Here is a 13395-nt window from a genome sequence, read left to right as displayed (position 1 = left end):
TTAGAAAGTAAATAGTGATAAACATTCAGAAAGTAAATAGTGAAAAACATGAGAAAGAAAAAAGTGAAAAACATAAGAAAGAAAATAGTGACCAACATTAGGAAAGTAAGAAGTGAAAAACATAAGGGAAATAAATAGTGAAAAACATTAAGGAAGTTAAAAGTGAAAAAGATTAAACCAGTAAATAGCGAAAAACATTAGTAAGTAAATAGGGAAAACGTTAAGAAAGTTAAGATAAGAAAGTTAACAGTGAAAAAAATTAGAAAGTAAATAGTGAAAAACGTTAAGAAAGTAAATAGTGATACACAGAAAGTAAATATTTAAAAACATTAGAGAGTAAATAGTAAAAAACATTAGCAATTAGATAGTGAAAAACATTAAGAAATAAATAGTGAATAAAACTTAGTAAAAACATTGTGAAAACATTACGGACATAAATAGTAAAAAACATCAAGAAAGTAAATAGTGAAAAACCTCAGAAAGTAAATAGTGAAATACATTAAGAAAGTAAATAGTAAAAAACATTCAGAATGTAAATAGTGAAAAACATTAAGAAAGTAAATATTGAAAAACTTAAGAAAGTACATATTGAAGAATATTGGAAAGTAAATAGTGAAAAACATTAGAAAATATATAGTGAAAAACATTAGAAAGTAAATAGTAAAAACATTAGTAATTAAATAGCGAAAAACATTAAGAAATAAATAGTGAATAACATTTACTAAAATTATTCTGAAAACATTAAGGACATAAAAAGAAAAAAAACATCAAGAATGTAAATAGTAAAAAACATCAATAAAGTAAATAGTAAAAACATCAGAAAGTAAATACTGAAAAACATTACCAAGAACATAGTGAAAAACATTAAGAAAGTAAATAGTCATAAACATTTAGAAAGTAAATATTGAAAAAACATTAAGGAAACAAATAGTGAAAAACATTAAGGAAGTAAATAGTGAAAAACATAAAGAAAGTAAATAATGAAAAAGATTAGGAATGTTAATAGTTAAAACAATTAAGAAAGTAAAAAGTGATAAACATTTAGAAAGTAAATATTGAAAAAACATTAAGGAAATAAATAGTGAAAAACATTAAGAAAGTAAATAGTGAAAAACATTAAGAAAGTAAATAGTGAAAACCATAGAGTAAGTACATAATGAAAACATAAGAAAGTAAATAGTGAAAAACAGTAAAGGAAGTAAACAGTGAAAAAAATTAAGAATGTTAATAATAAAAAACATTAAGGAAGTAAATAGTGAAAAAAATTAAGAAAGTAAATATTGAAAAAAATTAAGAAAGTAAATATTGAAAAAACGTAAAGTAAATATTTAAGAATATTGAAAAGTAAATAGTGAAAAACATTAGGAAGTAAATAGTAAAAACATTAGTAATTAAAAAGCGAAAAACATTCAGAAATAAATAGTAAATAACATTAGGTAAAAAAATTCTGAAAACATTTAGGACATAAATAGTAAAAAACATCAAGAAAGTAAACAGAAAAAAACATCAATAAAGTAAATAGTAAAAAACATAAGAAAGTAAATACTCCAAAACATTAGAAAGAAAATAGTGAAAAACATAAAGAAAGTAAATAATGAAAAACATTAGGAATGTTAATAGTTAAAACCATTAAGAAAGTAAATATTGAAAAAAACATTAAGGAAATACATAGTGAAAAACATTCAGAAAGTGAATAGTGAAAAACATTAAGAAAGTAAATATTGAAAAACATTTAGAATGTTAATAGTTAAAAACATTTAGAATGTTAATAAATAAAAACATTAAGAAAGTAAATAGTGAAAAACATAAGAATGTAAATAGTGAAAAAAATTAAGAAAGTAAATAGTGAAAAACATTAGAAAGTAAATAGTGAAAAACATAAAGAAAGTAAATAGTCAAAAACATTAAGAAAGTAAATAGTGAACAACATTAGAAAGTAAATAGTGAAAAACATTAAGACAGTAAATATAGAAAAACATTAGAAAGTAAATAGTGAAAAACATTAAGAAAGTAAATAGTGAATAACATAAGAAAGTAAATAGTGAAAAACATTAAGAAAGTAAATATTGAAAAACATTAAGAAAGTAAATATTGAAAAACATTAAGCATGTAAATAGTGAAAAACGTTAAGAAAGTAAATAGTGATACACAGAAAGTAAATATTAAAAAACATCAATAAAGTAAATAGTAAAAAACATTAGCAATTAGATAGTGAAAAACATTAAGAAATAAATAGTGAATAAAACTTAGTAAAAACATTGTGAAAACATTACGGACATAAATAGTAAAAAACATCAAGAAAGTAAATAGTGAAAAACCTCAGAAAGTAAATAGTGAAATACATTAAGAAAGTAAATAGTAAAAAACATTCAGAATGTAAATAGTGAAAAACATTAAGAAAGTAAATATTGAAAAACTTAAGAAAGTACATATTGAAGAATATTTGAAAGTAAATAGTGAAAAACATTAGAAAGTATATAGCGAAAAACATTAGAAAGTAAATAGTAAAAACATTAGTAATTAAATAGCGAAAAACATTAAGAAATAAATAGTGAATAACATTTACTAAAATTATTCTGAAAACATTAAGGACATAAAAAGAAAAAAAACATCAAGAATGTAAATAGTAAAAAACATCAATAAAGTAAATAGTAAAAACATCAGAAAGTAAATACTGAAAAACATTACCAAGAACATAGTGAAAAACATTAAGAAAGTAAATAGTCATAAACATTTAGAAAGTAAATATTGAAAAAACATTAAGGAAACAAATAGTGAAAAACATTAAGGAAGTAAATAGTGAAAAACATAAAGAAAGTAAATAATGAAAAAGATTAGGAATGTTAATAGTTAAAACAATTAAGAAAGTAAAAAGTGATAAACATTTAGAAAGTAAATATTGAAAAAACATTAAGGAAATAAATAGTGAAAAACATTAAGAAAGTAAATAGTGAAAAACATTAAGAAAGTAAATAGTGAAAACCATAGAGTAAGTACATAATGAAAACATAAGAAAGTAAATAGTGAAAAACAGTAAAGGAAGTAAACAGTGAAAAAAATTAAGAATGTTAATAATAAAAAACATTAAGGAAGTAAATAGTGAAAAAAATTAAGAAAGTAAATATTGAAAAAACGTAAAGTAAATATTTAAGAATATTGAAAAGTAAATAGTGAAAAACATTAGAAAGTAAATAGTAAAAACATTAGTAATTAAAAAGCGAAAAACATTCAGAAATAAATAGTAAATAACATTAGGTAAAAAAATTCTGAAAACATTTAGGACATAAATAGTAAAAAACATCAAGAAAGTAAACAGAAAATAACATCAATAAAGTAAATAGTAAAAAACATAAGAAAGTAAATACTCCAAAACATTAGAAAGAAAATAGTGAAAAACAGAAAGAAAGTAAATAATGAAAAACATTAGGAATGTTAATAGTTAAAAGCATAAAGAAAGTAAATATTGAAAAAAACATTAAGGAAATACATAGTGAAAAACATTCAGAAAGTGAATAGTGAAAAACATTAAGAAAGTAAATATTGAAAAACATTTAGAATGTTAATAGTTAAAAACATTTAGAATGTTAATAGATAAAAAGATTAAGAAAGTAAATAGTGAAAAACATAAGAATGTAAATAGTGAAAAACATTAAGAAAGTAAATAGTGAAAAACATTAGACAGTAAATAGTGAAAAACATAAAGAAAGTAAATAGTCAAAAACATTAAGAAAGTAAATAGTGAACAACATTAGAAAGTAAATAGTGAAAAACATTAAGACAGTAAATATTGAAAAACATTAGAAAGTAAATAGTGAAAAACATAAAGAAAGTAAATAGTGAATAACATAAGAAAGTAAATAGTGAAAAACATTAAGAAAGTAAATATTGAAAAACATTAAGAAAGTAAATATTGAAAAACATTAAGAATGTAAATAGTGAAAAACATTAAGAAAGTAAATAGTGAAAAACATTTAGTAAATAAATAGTGAAAACATTAAGACTGTTAATTGTTAAAACCACTAGGAACTAAATAGTGAAAAACATAAAGAAAGTAAATAGTGAGAAACATTAAGAAAGTAAATATTGAAAAACATTAAGAAAGTAAATATTGAACAAAATTAAGAAAGTAAATAGTGAACCACATAAGGAAATAAATAGTGAAAACATTAAGAAAATAAATAGTGAAACACATTAGACAGTAAATAGCGAAAACATTAAGAAAGTAAATAGTGAAAAACATTATAAAGTAAATAGTGAAAAACATTAAGAAAGTAAATAGTGAAAAACATTAGAAAGTAAAAATTGAAAAACATTAAGAAAGTAAATAGTGAAAAACATTAGGAAAGTAAATAGTGAAAAACATTAAGAATGTAAATAGTGAAAACATCAGAAAACTATATAGTGAAAAACATTAAGAAACTAAATAGTTAAAAAACATGAGAATGTTAATAGTTAAAATCATGAGAGAAATAAATATTGAAAAACATAAGGAAAGTAAATAGTGAAAAACATTAAGAAAGTAAATAGTGAAACACATTACGAAAGTAAATAGTTAAAAACATCACGAAAGTAAATAGTGAAAAACATAAAGAAAGTAAATATTGAAAAACGTTAAGAAAGTAAATTATGAAAAACATTAAGACAGTAAATATTGAAAATCATTAAGAAAGTAAATAGTGAAAAACATTAAGAAAGAAAATTGAAAAACATTAAGAAAGTAAATATCGGAAACCATTGAGAAAGTAAATAGTGAAAACATTAAGAAAGTAAACAGAGAAAAACATTAGAAAGTAAATAGTGAACACATTAAGAAAGTAAATACTGAAAAACCTTAGAAAGTAAATAGTTAAAGACATTAAGAAAGTAAATAGTGAAAGACATTAAGGAAGTAAATAGTGAAAAACATTAAGAAAGTAAATAGTGAAAAACATCAAGAAAGTAAAAAGTGAAAAACATTAGAAAGTCAATAGTGAAAACATTAAGAAAGTAAATAGTGAAAAATCTTAGGAAAGTAAATAGTGAACAATATTAGGCAACTAAATAGTGAAAAACGTAAAGACAGTAAATAGTGAAAAACATTAAGAAAGTACATAGTTAAAAAAGTTTAAGAAAGTAAATAATGCAAAACATTAGAAAGTAACTAGTGAAAACCCTTTAGAAGTAAATGGTAAAAAACATTAAGATCGTAAACAGTGAAAAACATTCAGAAAGTCAATAGTAAAAACATAAGGAAAGTAAATAGTGAAAAAAATTAGGACAGTACATAGTGAAAAATATAAGGCAAGTAAATAGTGAAAAACATCAAGACAGTAAATAGTGAAAAACATAAAGAAAGTACATAGTTAAAAACATTAAGAAAACAAATAATGCAAAACATTAGAAAAAAAATAGTGAAAAAGATTAAGAAAGTAAATAGTGAAAAAGATTAAGAAAGTAAATAGTGAAAAACATAAGAAAGTAATTAGTGAAAAACATTAAGAAAGTAATTAGTGAAAAACATTAAGAATGGAAATTGTGAAAAACATAAGGAAAGTAAATAGTGAAAACCATTAGAAAGTTAACAGTGACAACCATTAGAAAGTAAATAGTGACAAACATAAGAAAGTAAATAGTGAAAACCATAAGAAAGTAAGTAGTGAAAAACATTAGAAAGTATGTAGTGAAACATATTAGGAAATATAATAGTGAAAACAAATTAAGAAAGTTAATAGTGAAAAACATTAGAAAGTAAATAGTGAAAAACATTAAGAAAGTAAATAGTGAAACACATTTTGAAAGAAATAGTGAAAACATAAAGAAAGTAAATAGTTAAAAACATTAGAAAGTAAATTGTGAAAAACATATGAAACTAAATAGGGAAAAACATTAAGAAAGTAAATACTGAAAAACATTAAGAAAGTAAATAGTGGAACACATTAAGAAAGTAAATAGTGAAAAACTTAAGAAAGTAAATAGTGAAAAACATTAGAAAGTAAATAGTGAAAAAAATTAGAAACTAAATAGTGACAAACCTTAAGAAAGTAAATAGTGAAAAACATTAAGAAAAATATTTTAGGAAATAAATAGTGAAAAACTTTTAAAAGTAAATAGTGAAAAACATTTAGAGAGTAAAAAGTGAAAAATATTAGAAAGTAAATAGTGAAAAACATAAAGAAAGTAAATTGTGAAAAATATTAAGAAAGTAAATAGTGAAAAACATTAAGAAAGTAAATAGTGGAAAACATTAAGAAAGTAAATAGGTAAAAACATTATAAAGTAAATAGTGAAAAACATTAAGAAAGTAAATAGTGAAAAACATAAAGAAAGTAAATAGTGAAAAACATAAGAAAGTAAAGAGTGAAAGACATTAAGAAAGTAAATAGTGAAAAACATTAGAAAGTAAATAGTTAATGACATTAAGAAAGTAAATAATAAACAAAATATTAAGAAAGTAAATAGTGAATAACATTAGAAAGTAAAGAGTGAAAAACATTAAGAAAGTAAATAGTGAAAGACATTAAACAAGTAAATAGTAACAAAAATTAAGAAAGAAAATAGTAAAAAACATTAAGAAATTAATATTGAAAAACACTGGAAAGTAAATAGTGAAAAACATTAGAAAGTAAATAGTGAAAAACATTAGAAAGTAAATAGTGAAAGACATGAGAAAGTAAATAGTGAAAAACATTAAGGAAGTAAATAGTGAAAAACATTCAGAAAGTCAATAGTCAAAACATAAGGAAAGTAAATAGTGAAAAAAATTAGGACAGTACATAGTGAAAAATATAAGGCAAGTAAATAGTGAAAAACGTCAAGACAGTAAATAGTGAAAAATATTAAGAAAGTACATAGTTAAAAACATTAAGAAAACAAATAATGCAAAACATTAGAAAATAAATAGTGAAAAAGATTAAGAAAGTAAATAGTGAAAAAGATTAAGAAAGTAAATAGTGAAAAACATAAGAAAGTAATTAGTGAAAAACATTAAGAAAGTAATTAGTGAAAAACATTAAGAATGGAAATAGTGAAAAACATAAGGAAAGTAAATAGTGAAAACCATTAGAAAGTTAACAGTGACAACCATTAGAAAGTAAATAGTGACAAACATTAGAAAGAAAATAGTGAAAACCAGTAGAAAGTAAGTTGTGAAAAACATTAGAAAGTAAGTAGTCAAACATATTAGGAAATTAAATAGTGAACAAAAATTAAGAAAGTAAATAGTGAAATACCTTACGAAAATAAATATTGAAAAACATTAGAAAGTAAATAGTGAAAAAACATTAGAAAGTAAATAGTAAGAAAACATAAGAAAGTAAATAGTGAAAACCATAAGAAAGTAAGTAGTGAAAAACATTAGAAAGTAAGTAGTGAAACATATTAGGAAATATAATAGTGAAAACAAATTAAGAAAGTAAATAGTGAAAAACATTAGAAAGTAAATAGTGAAAAACATTAAGAAAGTAAATAGTGAAAAACATTTAGAAAGAAATAGTGAAAACATAAAGAAAGTAAATAGTTAAAAACATTAGAAAGTAAATAGTGAAAAACATAGGAAACTAAATAGGGAAAAACATTAAGAAAGTAAATAGTGAAAAACATTAAGAAAGTAAATAGTGGAACACATTAAGAAAGTAAATAGTGAAAAACTTAAGAAAGTAAATAGTGAAAAACATTAGAAAGTAAATAGTGAAAAAAATTAGAAACTAAATAGTGACAAACCTTAAGAAAGTAAATAGTGAAAAACATTAAGAAAAATAATTTAGGAAATAAATAGTGAAAAACTTTAAAAAGTAAATAGTGAAAAACATTTAGAGAGTAAAAAGTGAAAAATATTAGAAAGTAAACAGTGAAAAACATAAAGAAAGTAAATTGTGAAAAATATTAAGAAAGTAAATAGTGAAAAACATTAGAAAGTAAATAGTGGAAAACATTAAGAAAGTAAATAGGTAAAAACATTAGAAAGTAAATAGTGAAAAACATTAAGAAAGTAAATAGTGAAAAACATAAAGAAAGTAAATAGTGAAAAACATAAGAAAGTAAATAGTGAAAGACATTAAGAAAGTAAATAGTGAAAAACATTAGAAAGTAAATAGTGAATGACATTAAGAAAGTAAATAATAAAAAAAATATTAAGAAAGTAAATAGTGAATAACATTAGAAAGTAAAGAGTGAAAAACATTAAGAAAGTAAATAGTGAAAGACATTAAACAAGTAAATAGTAACAAAATAAGGAAAGAAAATAGTAAAAAACATTAAGAAATAAATATTGAAAAACACTGGAAAGTAAATAGTGAAAAACATTAGAAAGTAAATAGTGAAAAACATTAGAAAGTAAATAGTGAAAGACATGAGAAAGTAAATAGTGAAAAACATTAAGGAAGTAAATAGTGAAAAACATTCAGAAAGTCAATAGTCAAAACATAAGGAAAGTAAATAGTGAAAAAAATTAGGACAGTACATAGTGAAGAATATAAGGCAAGTAAATAGTGAAAAACGTCAAGACAGTAAATAATGAAAAATATTAAGAAAGTACATAGTTAAAAACATTAAGAAAACAAATATTGCAAAACATTAGAAAATAAATAGTGAAAAAGATTAAGAAAGTAAATAGTGAAAAAGATTAAGAAAGTAAATAGTGAAAAACATAAGAAAGTAATTAGTGAAAAACATTAAGAAAGTAATTAGTGAAAAACATTAAGAATGGAAATAGTGAAAAACATAAGGAAAGTAAATAGTGAAAACCATTAGAAAGTTAACAGTGACAACCATTAGAAAGTAAATAGTGACAAACATTAGAAAGAAAATAGTGAAAACCAGTAGAAAGTAAGTTGTGAAAAACATTAGAAAGTAAGTAGTCAAACATATTAGGAAATTAAATAGTGAACAAAAATTAAGAAAGTAATTAGTGAATTACTTTACGAAAAAAAATATTGAAAAACATTAGAAAGTAAATAGTGAAAAAACATTAGAAAGTAAATAGTAAGAAAACATAAGAAAGTAAATAGTGAAAACCACAAGAAAGTAAGTAGTGAAAAACATTAGAAAGTAAGTAGTGAAACATATTAGGAAATATAATAGTGAAAACAAATTAAGAAAGTAAATAGTGAAAAACATTAGAAAGTAAATAGTGAAAAACATTAAGAAAGTAAATAGTGAAAAACATTTAGAAAGAAATAGTGAAAACATAAAGAAAGTAAATAGTTAAAACCATTAGAAAGTAAATTGTGAAAAACATATGAAACTAAATAGGGAAAAACATTAGAAAATAAATAGTGAAAAACATTAAGAAAGTAAATAGTGGAACACATTAAGAAAGTAAATAGTGAAAAACATTTAGAAAGTAAATCGTGAAAACATAAAGAAAGTAAATAATGAAAAACATTAGAAAGTAAATAGTGAAAAACATTAGAAACAAAATAGTGACAAACATTAAGAAAGTAAATAGTGAAAAACCTTAAGACAGTAAAAAGAGAACAACATCAAGAAAGTAAATATTTAAAAACATTAGGAAAGTAAATAGTGAAAAACGTTAAGAAAATAAATAGTAAAAAACTGTAAGAAAGTAAATAGTGAAAAACATTAGAAAGTAAATAGTGAAAAACATTAAGAAAGTAAATAGTGAAAAACATTTAGAAAGAAATAGTGAAAACATAAAGAAAGTAAATAGTTAAAAACATTAGAAAGTAAATAGTGAAAAACATATGAAACTAAATAGGGAAAAACATTAAGAAAGTAAATAGTGAAAAACATTAAGAAAGTAAATAGTGGAACACATTAAGAAAGTAAATAGTGAAAAACTTAAGAAAGTAAATAGTGAAAAACATTAGAAAGTAAATAGTGAAAAAAATTAGAAACTAAATAGTGACAAACCTTAAGAAAGTAAATAGTGAAAAACATTAAGAAAAATAATTTAGGAAATAAATAGTGAAAAACTTTAAAAAGTAAATAGTGAAAAACATTTAGAGAGTAAAAAGTGAAAAATATTAGAAAGTAAACAGTGAAAAACATAAAGAAAGTAAATTGTGAAAAATATTAAGAAAGTAAATAGTGAAAAACATTAGAAAGTAAATAGTGGAAAACATTAAGAAAGTAAATAGGTAAAAACATTAGAAAGTAAATAGTGAAAAACATTAAGAAAGTAAATAGTGAAAAACATAAAGAAAGTAAATAGTGAAAAACATAAGAAAGTAAATAGTGAAAGACATTAAGAAAGTAAATAGTGAAAAACATTAGAAAGTAAATAGTGAATGACATTAAGAAAGTAAATAATAAAAAAAATATTAAGAAAGTAAATAGTGAATAACATTAGAAAGTAAAGAGTGAAAAACATTAAGAAAGTAAATAGTGAAAGACATTAAACAAGTAAATAGTAACAAAATAAGGAAAGAAAATAGTAAAAAACATTAAGAAATAAATATTGAAAAACACTGGAAAGTAAATAGTGAAAAACATTAGAAAGTAAATAGTGAAAAACATTAGAAAGTAAATAGTGAAAGACATGAGAAAGTAAATAGTGAAAAACATTAAGGAAGTAAATAGTGAAAAACATTCAGAAAGTCAATAGTCAAAACATAAGGAAAGTAAATAGTGAAAAAAATTAGGACAGTACATAGTGAAGAATATAAGGCAAGTAAATAGTGAAAAACGTCAAGACAGTAAATAATGAAAAATATTAAGAAAGTACATAGTTAAAAACATTAAGAAAACAAATATTGCAAAACATTAGAAAATAAATAGTGAAAAAGATTAAGAAAGTAAATAGTGAAAAAGATTAAGAAAGTAAATAGTGAAAAACATAAGAAAGTAATTAGTGAAAAACATTAAGAAAGTAATTAGTGAAAAACATTAAGAATGGAAATAGTGAAAAACATAAGGAAAGTAAATAGTGAAAACCATTAGAAAGTTAACAGTGACAACCATTAGAAAGTAAATAGTGACAAACATTAGAAAGAAAATAGTGAAAACCAGTAGAAAGTAAGTTGTGAAAAACATTAGAAAGTAAGTAGTCAAACATATTAGGAAATTAAATAGTGAACAAAAATTAAGAAAGTAATTAGTGAATTACTTTACGAAAATAAATATTGAAAAACATTAGAAAGTAAATAGTGAAAAAACATTAGAAAGTAAATAGTAAGAAAACATAAGAAAGTAAATAGTGAAAACCACAAGAAAGTAAGTAGTGAAAAACATTAGAAAGTAAGTAGTGAAACATATTAGGAAATATAATAGTGAAAACAAATTAAGAAAGTAAATAGTGAAAAACATTAGAAAGTAAATAGTGAAAAACATTAAGAAAGTAAATAGTGAAAAACATTTAGAAAGAAATAGTGAAAACATAAAGAAAGTAAATAGTTAAAACCATTAGAAAGTAAATTGTGAAAAACATATGAAACTAAATAGGGAAAAACATTAAGAAAGTAAATAGTGAAAAACATTAAGAAAGTAAATAGTGGAACACATTAAGAAAGTAAATAGTGAAAAACATTTAGAAAGTAAATCGTGAAAACATAAAGAAAGTAAATAATGAAAAACATTAGAAAGTAAATAGTGAAAAACATTAGAAACAAATAGTGACAAACATTAAGAAAGTAAATAGTGAAAAACCTTAAGACAGTAAAAAGAGAACAACATCAAGAAAGTAAATATTTAAAAACATTAGGAAAGTAAATAGTGAAAAACATTAAGAAAGTAAATAGTGAAAACCATAGAGTAAGTACATAATGAAAACATAAGAAAGTAAATAGTGAAAAAAAGTAAAGGAAGTAAACAGTGAAAAAAATTAAGAATGTTAATAATAAAAAACATTAAGGAAGTAAATAGTGAAAAAAATTAAGAAAGTAAATATTGAAAAAACGTAAAGTAAATATTTAAGAATATTGAAAAGTAAATAGTGAAAAACATTAGAAAGTAAATAGTAAAAACATTAGTAATTAAAAAGCGAAAAACATTCAGAAATAAATAGTAAATAACATTAGGTAAAAAAATTCTGAAAACATTTAGGACATAAATAGTAAAAAACATCAAGAAAGTAAACAGAAAAAAACATCAATAAAGTAAATAGTAAAAAACATAAGAAAGTAAATACTCCAAAACATTAGAAAGAAAATAGTGAAAAACAGAAAGAAAGTAAATAATGAAAAACATTAGGAATGTTAATAGTTAAAAGCATAAAGAAAGTAAATATTGAAAAAAACATTAAGGAAATACATAGTGAAAAACATTCAGAAAGTGAATAGTGAAAAACATTAAGAAAGTAAATATTGAAAAACATTTAGAATGTTAATAGTTAAAAACATTTAGAATGTTAATAGATAAAAAGATTAAGAAAGTAAATAGTGAAAAACATAAGAATGTAAATAGTGAAAAACATTAAGAAAGTAAATAGTGAAAAACATTAGACAGTAAATAGTGAAAAACATAAAGAAAGTAAAGAGTCAAAAACATTAAGAAAGTAAATAGTGAACAACATTAGAAAGTAAATAGTGAAAAACATTAAGACAGTAAATATTGAAAAACATTAGAAAGTAAATAGTGAAAAACATAAAGAAAGTAAATAGTGAATAACATAAGAAAGTAAATAGTGAAAAACATTAAGAAAGTAAATATTGAAAAACATTAAGAAAGTAAATATTGAAAAACATTAAGAATGTAAATAGTGAAAAACATTAAGAAAGTAAATAGTGAAAAACATTTAGTAAATAAATAGTGAAAACATTAAGACTGTTAATTGTTAAAACCACTAGGAACTAAATAGTGAAAAACATAAAGAAAGTAAATAGTGAGAAACATTAAGAAAGTAAATATTGAAAAACATTAAGAAAGTAAATATTGAACAACATTAAGAAAGTAAATAGTGAACCACATAAGGAAATAAATAGTGAAAACATTAAGAAAATAAATAGTGAAACACATTAGACAGTAAATAGCGAAAACATTAAGAAAGTAAATAGTGAAAAACATTATAAAGTAAATAGTGAAAAACATTAAGAAAGTAAATAGTGAAAAACATTAGAAAGTAAAAATTGAAAAACATTAAGAAAGTAAATAGTGAAAAACATTAGGAAAGTAAATAGTGAAAAACATTAAGAATGTAAATAGTGAAAACATCAGAAAACTATATAGTGAAAAACATTAAGAAACTAAATAGTTAAAAAACATGAGAATGTTAATAGTTAAAACCATGAGAGAAATAAATATTGAAAAACATAAGGAAAGTAAATAGTGAAAAACATTAAGAAAGTAAATAGTGAAAAACATCAGAAAGTAAATAGTGAAAAACATTAAGAAAGTAAACAGTAAAAACATTAAGAAAGTAAATAGTGAAAAACATTACGAAAGTAAATAGTAAAACACATAAAGAAAGTAAATATTGAAAATCATTAAGAAAGTAAATATTGAAAAACATTAAGTAAGTAA

This window comes from Euprymna scolopes, chromosome 28 (assembly GCF_053919585.1).
Source record: "Euprymna scolopes isolate OS-2025 chromosome 28, ASM5391958v1, whole genome shotgun sequence".
Lineage (NCBI taxonomy): Eukaryota > Metazoa > Mollusca > Cephalopoda > Sepiida > Sepiolidae > Euprymna > Euprymna scolopes.
This window is presented reverse-complemented; position numbering follows the sequence as displayed.